At 43.0% G+C, this 10,747-nt stretch overlaps 1 long non-coding RNA gene across 2 annotated transcripts; it reads left to right on the top strand.

Annotated features, from left to right (window-relative positions):
• The first annotated feature begins 3,665 nt into the window (after positions 1-3,665).
• Positions 3,666-10,747, top strand: LOC310841613. Of its 2 annotated transcripts, none has more exons than XR_014562606.1 (2): positions 3,666-4,576; positions 10,615-10,747. It is a non-coding gene; the product is annotated as an uncharacterized lncRNA (long non-coding RNA). The 2 variants fall into 2 exon arrangements; XR_014562607.1 differs by having other exon boundaries at positions 3,666-4,566.

Raw genomic sequence — 10,747 nt, forward strand, 5'->3', positions numbered from 1 at the left:
CTTAATATTTTTAAGGAAAAGAAATCTCAAAGCAGTTTGCAGCACATTCAAACATCAAATAAAACAATCCAGAATAAGTCATTACTGAATAAAGTCAAGTATAAAATATACATTCAAACTTAATTAATAGGAAATCATTAAGCCAATAAAGGCTGAATGAATTAATGAAAATGAATAACAGGAAATTAAAATATTATCTTCAAAAGAAAACAATACTAAAGGAAGTCAAAGATACCGTAAAATGCACATTTAAAACCGCATAACTGACAAAAGATAAAAATATTATTGTAAGCATAGAATATATCTGCTGCCTTTGCAGTCTAATCCTGCCAATGGTGGTTTGTGGCAGGTGGGGGCTGTGGAAGCTCAGTCTCAATGACCTGGGTCTGCACCAAGAGACAGCTACGATGGTCTCCAGCCTCAGCTTTTGTAGCTAGAGTCAATCAGCATCCCACCCTCCAATCCCAGGTGGAAAAAAAGGCCTGCAAGGCAGGGAGCCCATCTTCCAGGACTCACAGCCAAGATGCTGTTAGACACAAGGAGAATGCCTGAAGAGGGTTATAACCAGTACTTCTGACTTCCTTTTTCTACATGATTGTTCTCAGTGCTTTTCCGGTACTGCGTACCCTTGTGTACCCCCTGAAAAAAAGCACTGATTGTTCTTGTCTCCAAGAACTCTCCTCAATTCCTGGAATCAGACTTCTCTCCCAAGAATCTCCATAAATCTTTAGACTTTAGATTAATGGAGGTGAAGGCTATCGTTGGCGACTAGCCATAATGGCTATGCTCTGCCTCAACAAACAGAGGCAATAATGCTTCTGAATACCAGTTGACCTGATCCAGAATGGCTTCTCTCATGTTCTTGCATCCAAGTACATCTCAATTTCAAACCGGTTGTCTCCTTGAATTCTATCAGAAATGGAATTACCCAAGAGAAGCAACGACAAAACTATAAAGTTATGTGAGATCAGATGGACATTGTGCTGTGCTGCCAATGATTAAAACTATTAACCTCAAAGAGAATTTTTATGAGGTCATGTGGAAAGCATGTGCAGGAAGTTGGAGAGCCATCCTGTAGCAAGTCTCGTATTGACTGATAACATTTCAGAGAAGTACTTTCCCCTTGAACTCACATGGCATGGCTCCTTTGCTTGTGAGGTCCTGTAAACAGGGTACAAGTTGCTTAGGATCTCCTTGGGAAAAACAGGTCCAAAGGAGAGCAAGTCTTCTTAGTTCTTGCAGAGGAGTAGTTTAAATAAGTAAACAAGGAGATGGAAGGAGAGAGAGAGAGGTCTCTCTGCTTTATCTCTCCTGTCACTTAAGGGCTGCTTTGTATGCTACATTTCCCTTGCAATGCAATATTAAATGTTTCCCCACTTCCATGAGGGATTGAATGGTCCAGCACTGAGTTTCCTCTGGAGCAATGAGCCCTGGAGGCTTATAGTGTTCCCATAGTATTTCCTTTATTTACATATTGGAAGGAATGAGGCACTCCTTCAGCAGGCAGAAAATCCCATTGGAGTTCCATGATTGATTGATTGATTGATTGATTGGATTTAATCCATTTCTATCCTACCTTTCTCCCAAGTTGGGATTCAAGGCAGCTTGCAACATTTAAAAACATCAGTTATAAAATATGAAATAATAAAACAAACTAGTTATAAACAATAATTAAAATACACCACAACATATCTAAAAACAGCAATTAAAAAATAAAGATGAAGTACCTCCAGCTAACACATCATTCTGAAAACCACATTTTGTCCCGCTCTTAGTGTATCCCAAAATGTCCTTCCACTGTTGTTGCACACCAACTCCCAGCAGCCTCAGCCATCATGGGCAATGGTCAGGGATGATGGGAGTTGTAGTCCAGCAAAAACTGGAGGGCCACACTCACAGTATGGAATAGTAACTGCTTCTTTCCCTGACTGGCCCTAGATGTTTGCCCGGCAAGAGACTATTATCAGGCTGCTTCTGTGTGAGCTTCTAAAGTCTTGTCTGAGAGGAGGCCTAGAGTCTGCAGCTACAAGAATCTGCTGGTTTCTGCTATCTCTCCCAGTGCAACATGGGCGGTGGAGGTGCTGAGGCACCTGGATGGATGCCTTATGTGAAAAGTTGGGCCTACCGAGTTCCATAGCTGCCATTCAACCATTTTTGTCATCCTGCCATTCAACCATTTTTGTGCCTTGATCTGAGGCTTCCCTGGGTGGGTAAGGCACAGGCCCTGCTGGTGTGCAAATCAGTGTTGTAACTGGTGGGAGCGTTGACATGGAAGCTAGGGGAGTGACTGCCAGGGTTGTTTTGCTATCTCCTGTTTCTGCTGGTAATTGTCTTGCTCGAGGCAAAACAACTTTGCTGCTAGGAGGGCCCAGGATCATTGTGATGTGATGCCAGGGGCTAACACCAGCATTGCTTTGACTTGGGTGTGGGATTGCAGTGATTGACCTCTTATCTGCCGCTTCTTGGAATTGATTTGGAATGAGATGTACCCAAACGGTACTGCTGGGCTTAACTTATTTTTCAGATGTTTCTAATACTTAGGTAATATAGCCATTATGATTAGTAGTTCCTGATAACATTACCCTCCCTGAATTAATCTACTCCCCTTTGATATCTGCCTGCATTGGCAGCCACCGCTACATCTTGAAGGAGCCAATTCTGTAGCTTAGCTATGCCCTGTGCAAAGAAGTACCGTATTTTTGGCTCTATAAGATGCACCAGACCATAAGAAGCACCTAGTTTTTGGAGGAGGAAAACAAGAAAGGAAATATTTTGAATCCCAGAAGCCAGAACAGCAAGAGGGATCTCTGTGCAGTGAAAGCAATGGACCCCTCTTGCTGTTCTGGCTTCTGGGATAGCTGCGCAGCCTACGTTCGCTCCATAAGACGCACACACATTTCCCCTTACTTTTTAGTAGGGAAAAAGTGTGTCTTATAGAGTGAAAAATACAGTACTTCTTGCCTGACTCTCCCACTGTTCAGCTTCATTGGGACAACCCCTGGTTCTAGGATTATGAGAAGGGGAGAAAAATGCCTCCCTATCCAATTTCTCTGCACCTTGAATAATTTTATACACAAATAGTAATTCCAGCTTTTCATAGCCTCTGATCTACTGCAATTATTCTTTCAGCCCAAACATACACAGGAAACCCTGCCACAACAAAGAGAAAAGCCACAAGAGGTAGATCATATTAGGAAATGTTTATTTATTTCCCCCCGTTCCTCCAAATCTCTTATAAAATGAAAGGAGGAAATGCAGTTAAATCCTATGAAAACATTCCCTGTCTATGAAGAACGTTATTTTCTGTCCATTCTTTTCTTAGAGTTCTAGCATCCCTGAAGTCAGTCCCAACAAAGACTGAGCTGAGTCAGATCCATGTTGTCCTGCAGAACCCAGTCTCAGAGCACTGAGAGACTTCAGGGACCCCTGCTGCTCTCCATTCCAAGTGTGGTGAAATATACTCAGAGTCCTGTAGTGATTTCATGCTCTTTATTGCAGCTTGTAAAACAGTGATTGAATTGCCCCCAAACCTCAGGCTTTTATATACATTATTTACACAATGAGTCCCATCTAATTGGCTGATTCTGCTTCCCTCCTGGAAGGCCAATGAGTTGTTGCATTCTACGATCCTACCGGCCTAATAGGCTGATTAACTTCTTCCTGGAGCCTGATTGGTCTTCTCCTGCAAGCCAATCAGTTGTTGCATTCTAGGATCCTACTTGCCTATTGTTCTAGGTCCAAGGTTAGTACATAGCAGGTGGTCTCACCAGAAATTTGTATAACAGCATTATGATTGTGGCAGTTTTATTTTCAACCCCTTTCCTAATGATCCGTAGCATGGAATTCAGCTTTTTCACAGCTGCTCTGCTCTAGAATCTCCTGACTTTGCCTTTGTTATAGTTGTGGCCACTACTTGTTTCTGGGGGTACACAGGGGTATGCATGCCCCTAAACATTTTGTGAATCTAAGTTTGTCCTCATTGAGGGGCAGTATTTCAATATGAGTAGGAAAATGAGAGTACCTCTAAGCATTTTTTAAAAAGAAAAAAAGCACTGGTTGTGGCAATTTTGTTGTCTCCTGCCCCCAGTGTGATTTGTGAAGAAGGCAGGTGCCACTTCCAGCAGTGGCCACAACTTGCTAGGGGCTGATGAAAGCTGTGGTCCAAAACATACGGAGAAGGCCAGAATACTGATCCAGACAAACAGCCCCAGTTAACTCACTTATACTGGAGGGGGAAATGGTTACAGTAATGTTTGATAACATCTCCCGCTTGGTGCTACTTCATTTTACAGCTATTTATAGTCAACATGGGTTTGAACCCTCCCCTGGTGATACCATCTCAAGAATGCAAGAAGCACTTTACCTTTAAGTATCCTTCTGAGGACAGAACTCCAAGTTGCAAGGCAACAGAGATAACAGTTATCAGATGAATTTGATGTTGTCTCCAGATGCTGGAAGCATCGGATTGGTTTGAAAGATCTGGAAGATTTCCACATCAGTGGAAAACAAATGGAAAGAAGCTCCCAACTAGCCAGATTAAATGGAGTTAAAGAACATCTTTAAAAGGTTTTAAAATGTTAGAGCTATGCAGCCAGACTTGATGTTTCTATTTTGGGGAGAGGGAGGGGAAATGTTTTCCAAAACGGAATATTTGCAGAGTTCAAGAATTGGCTTTGAATGAAACCTGGGGGTGAAGTAATGGGTAATGCCAATGGTCATCTCATGGGGGGGGGGGGACCTAGCATCTGAGGGTTTCATTCTCATGTTGAGCTTTGCAAATATCACTCAGGAGTAAAGAAATCACATTACAATCACAGGAATGGTGTGGGAAAAAAGCTTTCCTTGCTCTATTTTGTTACTCAGTTGAACCAAGATTTAAGTAAATGTTAAACAACAACATAATAAAATAAAAGAGGGTTGGATTCCAACACTGCTGGAGTTTCCATGCAGGAAAACTATGAATGGTGATATTCCATTACCCTCATTTCTATTAAATGTGATGGTACTGAGCAAAAATGTAGCTATTTTTCTTCAAGAGTGTTGCATATGCTGTATGGCATTTGCCCTGTGTATCACAGCCTGTCTAGATGAAGTTTAACTCCAAACCTTTATGTGATGCTCCAAAACCAGCCAACAAGGAATGGGTACCTTTGAGTTGCCCACTTCAATGAAATACCACCCAACTGGCAGAAACTAATGGAGGCTGCCACAATGGCAGTGATGAGCAGAGGATAACATCTGATTTAATTGACTGTGTGGGTTTTATTCTTTATTTATTACTAGATTTATATACCGCCCTTCATCAAAAGATCTCAGGGCAGTTCACAAGATTATCATGCTAATAATACACAGCAGCACTTTATAGTACTTAAAGAGAGGGTTTTAAAAATCAGTTTTGTGCAAGCACAGATTCAAGATTTCCTGCAGTATGTGATATAGGGAGGCATTATTAGCTAGTTTAAATGAGAGGGAAATGAACCACAGTTTAGTTTATTGTGTGTTTACATATTACTTCACACACCCAAAAGAAGTCCTGGAGCGATTTACAGGACAATAAAATACAGGATACGATATGTAAAAAGAAATTCATGGAGACAGTGCAAATACATAAATGTTGTTGTTGTTTAGTCGTTTAGTCGTGTCCGACTCTTCGTGACCCCATGGACCAGAGCACGCCAGGCACTCCTGTCTTCTACTGCCTCCTGCAGTTTGGTCAGACTCATGTTTGTGGCTTCGAGAACACTGTCCAACCATCTCGTCCTCTGTCATCCCCTTCTCCTTGTGCCCTCCATCTTTCCCAACATCAGGGTCTTTTCTAGGGAGTCTTCTCTTCTCATGAGGTGGCCAAAGTATTGGAGCCTCAGCTTCAGGGATCTGTCCTTCCAGTGAGCACTCAGGGCTGATTTCCTTAAGAATGGATGCGTTTGATCTTCTTGTAGTCCATGGGACTCTCAAGAGTCTCCTCCAGCACCATAATTCAAAAGCATCAATTTTTTGCCACTCTTTTGTTGACTATGAGGGCCACTCCATTTCTTTTACGGGATTCTTGCCCACAGTAGTAGATATGATGGTCATCCAAACTGAATTCGCCCATTCACATCCATTTTAGTTCACTGATGCCCAGGATGTCAATATTTATTCTTGCCATCTCATTTTTGACCACATCCAACTTACCAAGGTTCATGGTTCTTACTTTCCAGGTCCCTATGCAATATTTTTCTTTACAGCATTGGACTTTCCTTTTGCTTCCAGGCATATCCACAACTGAGCGTCGTTTCGGCTTTGGCCCAGCCGCTTCATCAGCTCTGAATCTACTTGTACTTGTCCTCTGCTCTTCCTCAGTAGCATGTTGGACGCCTTCCAACCTGAGGGGCTCATCTTCCAGCATCATGACTTTTATATGCCTGTTGTCTTTGTCCATGGAGTTTTCTTGGCAGGGATACTGGAGTGGCTTGCCGGCTCCTGCTCCAGGTCAAACTCTCCTGCTCCAGGTCAAAACTCTCCACTATGACCTGTCCATCTTGGGTGGCCATGCACGGCATAGTTCATAGCTTCTCTGAGTTATTCAAGCCCCTTCACCACGGCAAGGCAGTGATCCATGAAGGGGACATAAATATTAAAATTGTTAAAAGTAAAGGGGGGGGGGGAGTGTCACCACAGGCCTGAAAATTAGCGCTCTCCAAATGTGCAGGAGAATAAAAATATATTTGTCAATATAATAGCAAAGTTAGCAACAGGTAAGATTCCTTGGGGAGAGTGTTGCACCATCAAGCAGCTACCACAGCAAAATTATAAAGCTACACTCAGGAATTGACTGACCAGGAACAAGACCTCAAGGTTGTAGCTCAGGGAGAGTGTCAACCTAGTGTGGTAGCTGTGGATGGAAAAATAAAACTTCTGACATAATGTCTGAAATCTAAGGTGCTGCCACATTTGGAATACTGTGCACAATTCTGACTACCTCCCCTTCCAAAATGATTTTGTAGGGTTGGAAAAGGTTCAGAGAAGAACGATCAGAATGATCAAGAGTGGGGAAATTCCCCTACGACACAAGGTTGCAGCATTCAGGACTTCTTCCAATAGGTGCTTCTTGCAGCAGGAAGTACAGGCTCGGAGGCCGGGGGGTGGGAGCCAGTGATTCACTGTGTCTTTCAACAGGTGTGTGGCTAGCACAAATTAAACAGTGCAAGCCTTTTCTAGTATGGAAATGCATGCACCTGTTGAAACGATGTCTGCCAGACATCTTTTTACCTGTGTGTGGTCCTGATGTATTTTTGAGCACCACAGCTTGTTACATTTCCAATGCTGTTAAAAAACGGCCACGGATGTTTGTTTTTTTAAATTCAAACCAAACTAGTCCCCTTTGGGGCACAATGAACTTGAACTGCAGCTAGTTCCTTTTTAAAACGAACTTTCCTAGCACTGGCTAGAGACCATGGGCTGCCAAGGCTTTTGTGGGCATATTTTGCCAAGTGTCATGGACACTGGCCCCTTCCCCTTCACCTACAGAAAGGAGCTATGCTGTGGTAGGGGGGAAATGTATGGATAAGTAAATGACAGGAGTAGTAAGGGGACCTTTATTTATTTAGTACATTTTATACTCCCCCCCTTTTCATGCGACATGGGAACCAAGATTGTGTACATGTGGTTCCTAGGCATTCTACCATCCTAGCACTAATCAGACCCAGATTTGCTTAATTTCAGAAAGGCAGTATCATGTATCCTCAGCCCATGCCCTTGTTCTTCTCTGTGCACAGTATTATCATTGTATTTATGTGCCCTTTTAGTTGCCACTGCATTGTAGGGTGTGAACATTTATGATAAGCTGCTTTGCGTGCTGTTTCCAGAAAAGCAGCATATACATTTGCCAAGTATAAAGGTTCCCCCCACTTACGTGGGGGCTACATTCTGGGGTGCCACGTGCGTAAGTGAAAATCAGTTAAGTTGGAAGCACCCTCTAAAAAGCCTCTAAACACCTGTTTTTCCCCTGCTCTCCAGTTCTCTCCACACAACTCTCTCTTCCACCAGAGCTGAAGCACTGGGGTCGGCTGGAGGCCACGCAGGAAAGTTGCTGCTGCTGCACTACCCCATAGAGCAGCTGCTAGGCAGGGAGGCTGAGCAGTATAAACAAAACTCTGCTGTGCCTCAGGTCTTTTCAGGACTTCCTCCACCCTCGCTGACATCCTCTTCAGGTTCTGGGGAGGGTCTCCTCTTGAGCCACGAGGACTCTCCAGCTCTCTCCCACCATTTTCTGGTTTGAATCTCTTTTCCAGCACCAAGCCTATATATGCGGTCACATGCAAGTAGGTTGTGCATAAGCGGGGTGACACCTGTATAAGAACAGCCTGCTGGATCAGGCCAATGGCCCATCTAGTCCAGTACTCGGTTCCCACAGTGGCAGACCAGATGCCTTTGTGAAACCTAGAAGTAAATGAATGAATGGGAGCCTTGAAAGACAAACATTTCCCCAGCCATTAAGGCTGGAAAGAAAAAGAGATTCTTGGGAACACAGGTTCCGTATCAGATTCTGGATTTTGCACCCATGAAATTACTTTGGACAAATAGCTCTGTCTGAGGCTGTTTTGGAAATATGCTCTGGCATGAGAAGCATTAGGTTTATTCCTTTGAAATCCTGGCTGACATCTTGCTGCTTTCCTTGGAAGTTTTCTTTTTGAACTTGAAATAATTATGTTTCCTACATTGGAATGAGTCTACCACCCATGACCAGTCTTGGGTCCTGAACAGTACACTTGCTGCTGCTTTATATATTTTCTTTCCTGGTTTCTAAACTTTTGAAAGCTGGCTAGTGTTTTCATGTCCTAATCTAAGGCTTATTGGTTTAAACTCACGTTTGGACAGCACTCTGTTTGTTCATTGGGGATTCTCTGAAGTTGTTAAAATATTCCAAATGGGACAAAGCAGTGGAAACATAAATTCAGTCACAAAAAATATACAGTGAGATGAACAGAAATGCTTTTTTTAATGTTTTAAAATAACAGTGATATTTAATGTTGAGCCCAGGGTTGTAACAGTATCTGAATTCCCTTTAATTAATGAAGCAAGGGGCAGTTCTGGAACATTTTGCAGATCCAAAAAAAGGGTTCCTGTGCTATTAATAGCTGTATAAGAGGCATCATGTTGTGACCAAATGTCTTAGTCTAATGAGCTCAAAAATAGGAGTATCCTAAGGCCTGGTGTTTACAGAATGCAGGAGAAACTGGGGCTGTGGGAGAGAAATACACAAGTACCTAGCTCCCCCCCCTTTTTACTCCCACACTAAGTGTGCTCTGGGGAAGCAGGTGGCACTGTGGGTTAAACCACAGAGCCTAGGACTTGCTGATCAGAAGGTCGGTGGTTCGAATCCCCGCGACGGGGTGAGCTCCCGTTGCTTGGTCCCTGCTCCTGCCAACCTAGCAGTTTGAAAGCACATCAAAGTGCAAGTAGATAAATAGGTACCGCTCCAGCGGGAAGGTAAATGGCATTTCCGTGCGCTGCTCTAGTTCGCCAGAAGCGGCTAATGGTCAGGGGTCCCTTTAAGTGTGCTCTGGGCTAAGAACAAACCTTGGCTACAGCCTACGGGTCATGTTTAGTGAGGGGTCAGATTAAACATGAGCCTGGGTTCGGATGACATGTTAAGACAAACCTTTGCATAGCTCAGTGTTGTAAATGAACAAAAAGAATCAGAGAGGACCAAAGAGACTACAAGCTCCTCTCTCATGTGATCCTCCAAAGCTATAGTTTCTGTCTTACCATGTTGTGTGAACCAGGCCTACATCTTGAATGACATCGGTTAGTCTGAAGGTGCAGGTGTATTGCTGAAACTATGCAGAGCTTGCCCTGTAGGCTAAAAGGAAGATTGTCTGGGAAATTATACACAAGCCATGCCGAGCCCTTCAGAGAAGGATAGCTGGGGTGTATGCAAATAATAGAGGCCTATGGGGGGAAGAGGGGGGTGGGGCAAGCTGGAAAATAATCTTTATTGATTAGGATTCCACCACAATCACACACACACAAATAGTAAACTACATTAATTATAACTATAATTATAATTATAATCTTCATCAACTCACTCTTCATCCTAAACTCATACATTAGCACTAAGCCATAGTTTGGATCAACATGATGTACAAACCAGGCCAATATCTTGCCTACCACCATTGCACCCAAGCATAATGTTGATGCATGATAACTTCGTTCACTTTCAAGTGCTTGGGCAATCTAAAAAGCTGTTTAGAAACTGGGAAACAAGTGCTGGAATTTCCTTAAACTTTCTGGTCTCTTGTTTTGAATGCTAATGTATGTTTTCACAGGGTGTGAACTATTTATTTGGTTGCGGAACTTTCAATAAGTATTGTATTTTTAAAAAAATTAATTACATGGTTGTTTAAGCAAAACCACATGCATGGCCTCAGAAGAAACCTTTTAAAGACCTTAAAGTATCTCCTGTAATTTTCCAATGGAGATTGTGGAAGAATCCCAGTCATCTGCAACAAGCAGCTGAGTGGGCATGTTTTTCTTTAGTCACCCTTGAACGAATAACCTTCCCGGTTTTGGCAGACAACTGTTCTGTGGGTGATTTTTCCACCCTTTATGATACAAATCTCCTTCTGCTAGGACTACCTCACCCCACTCCAAAGCCCTGGGAAACAGCAGAAACATGCCGGAAGCAACAGAGAATCTGACGTGCTGACGGGATCTTTGCAGACAGATTAGGTGAGATGATCAAATTACAATGGGACAATGCCTA

The sequence above is a fragment of the Podarcis gaigeae genome (genome assembly GCF_964106915.1).
Source record: "Podarcis gaigeae genome assembly, chromosome: 3".
Classification (NCBI taxonomy): domain Eukaryota; kingdom Metazoa; phylum Chordata; class Lepidosauria; order Squamata; family Lacertidae; genus Podarcis; species Podarcis gaigeae.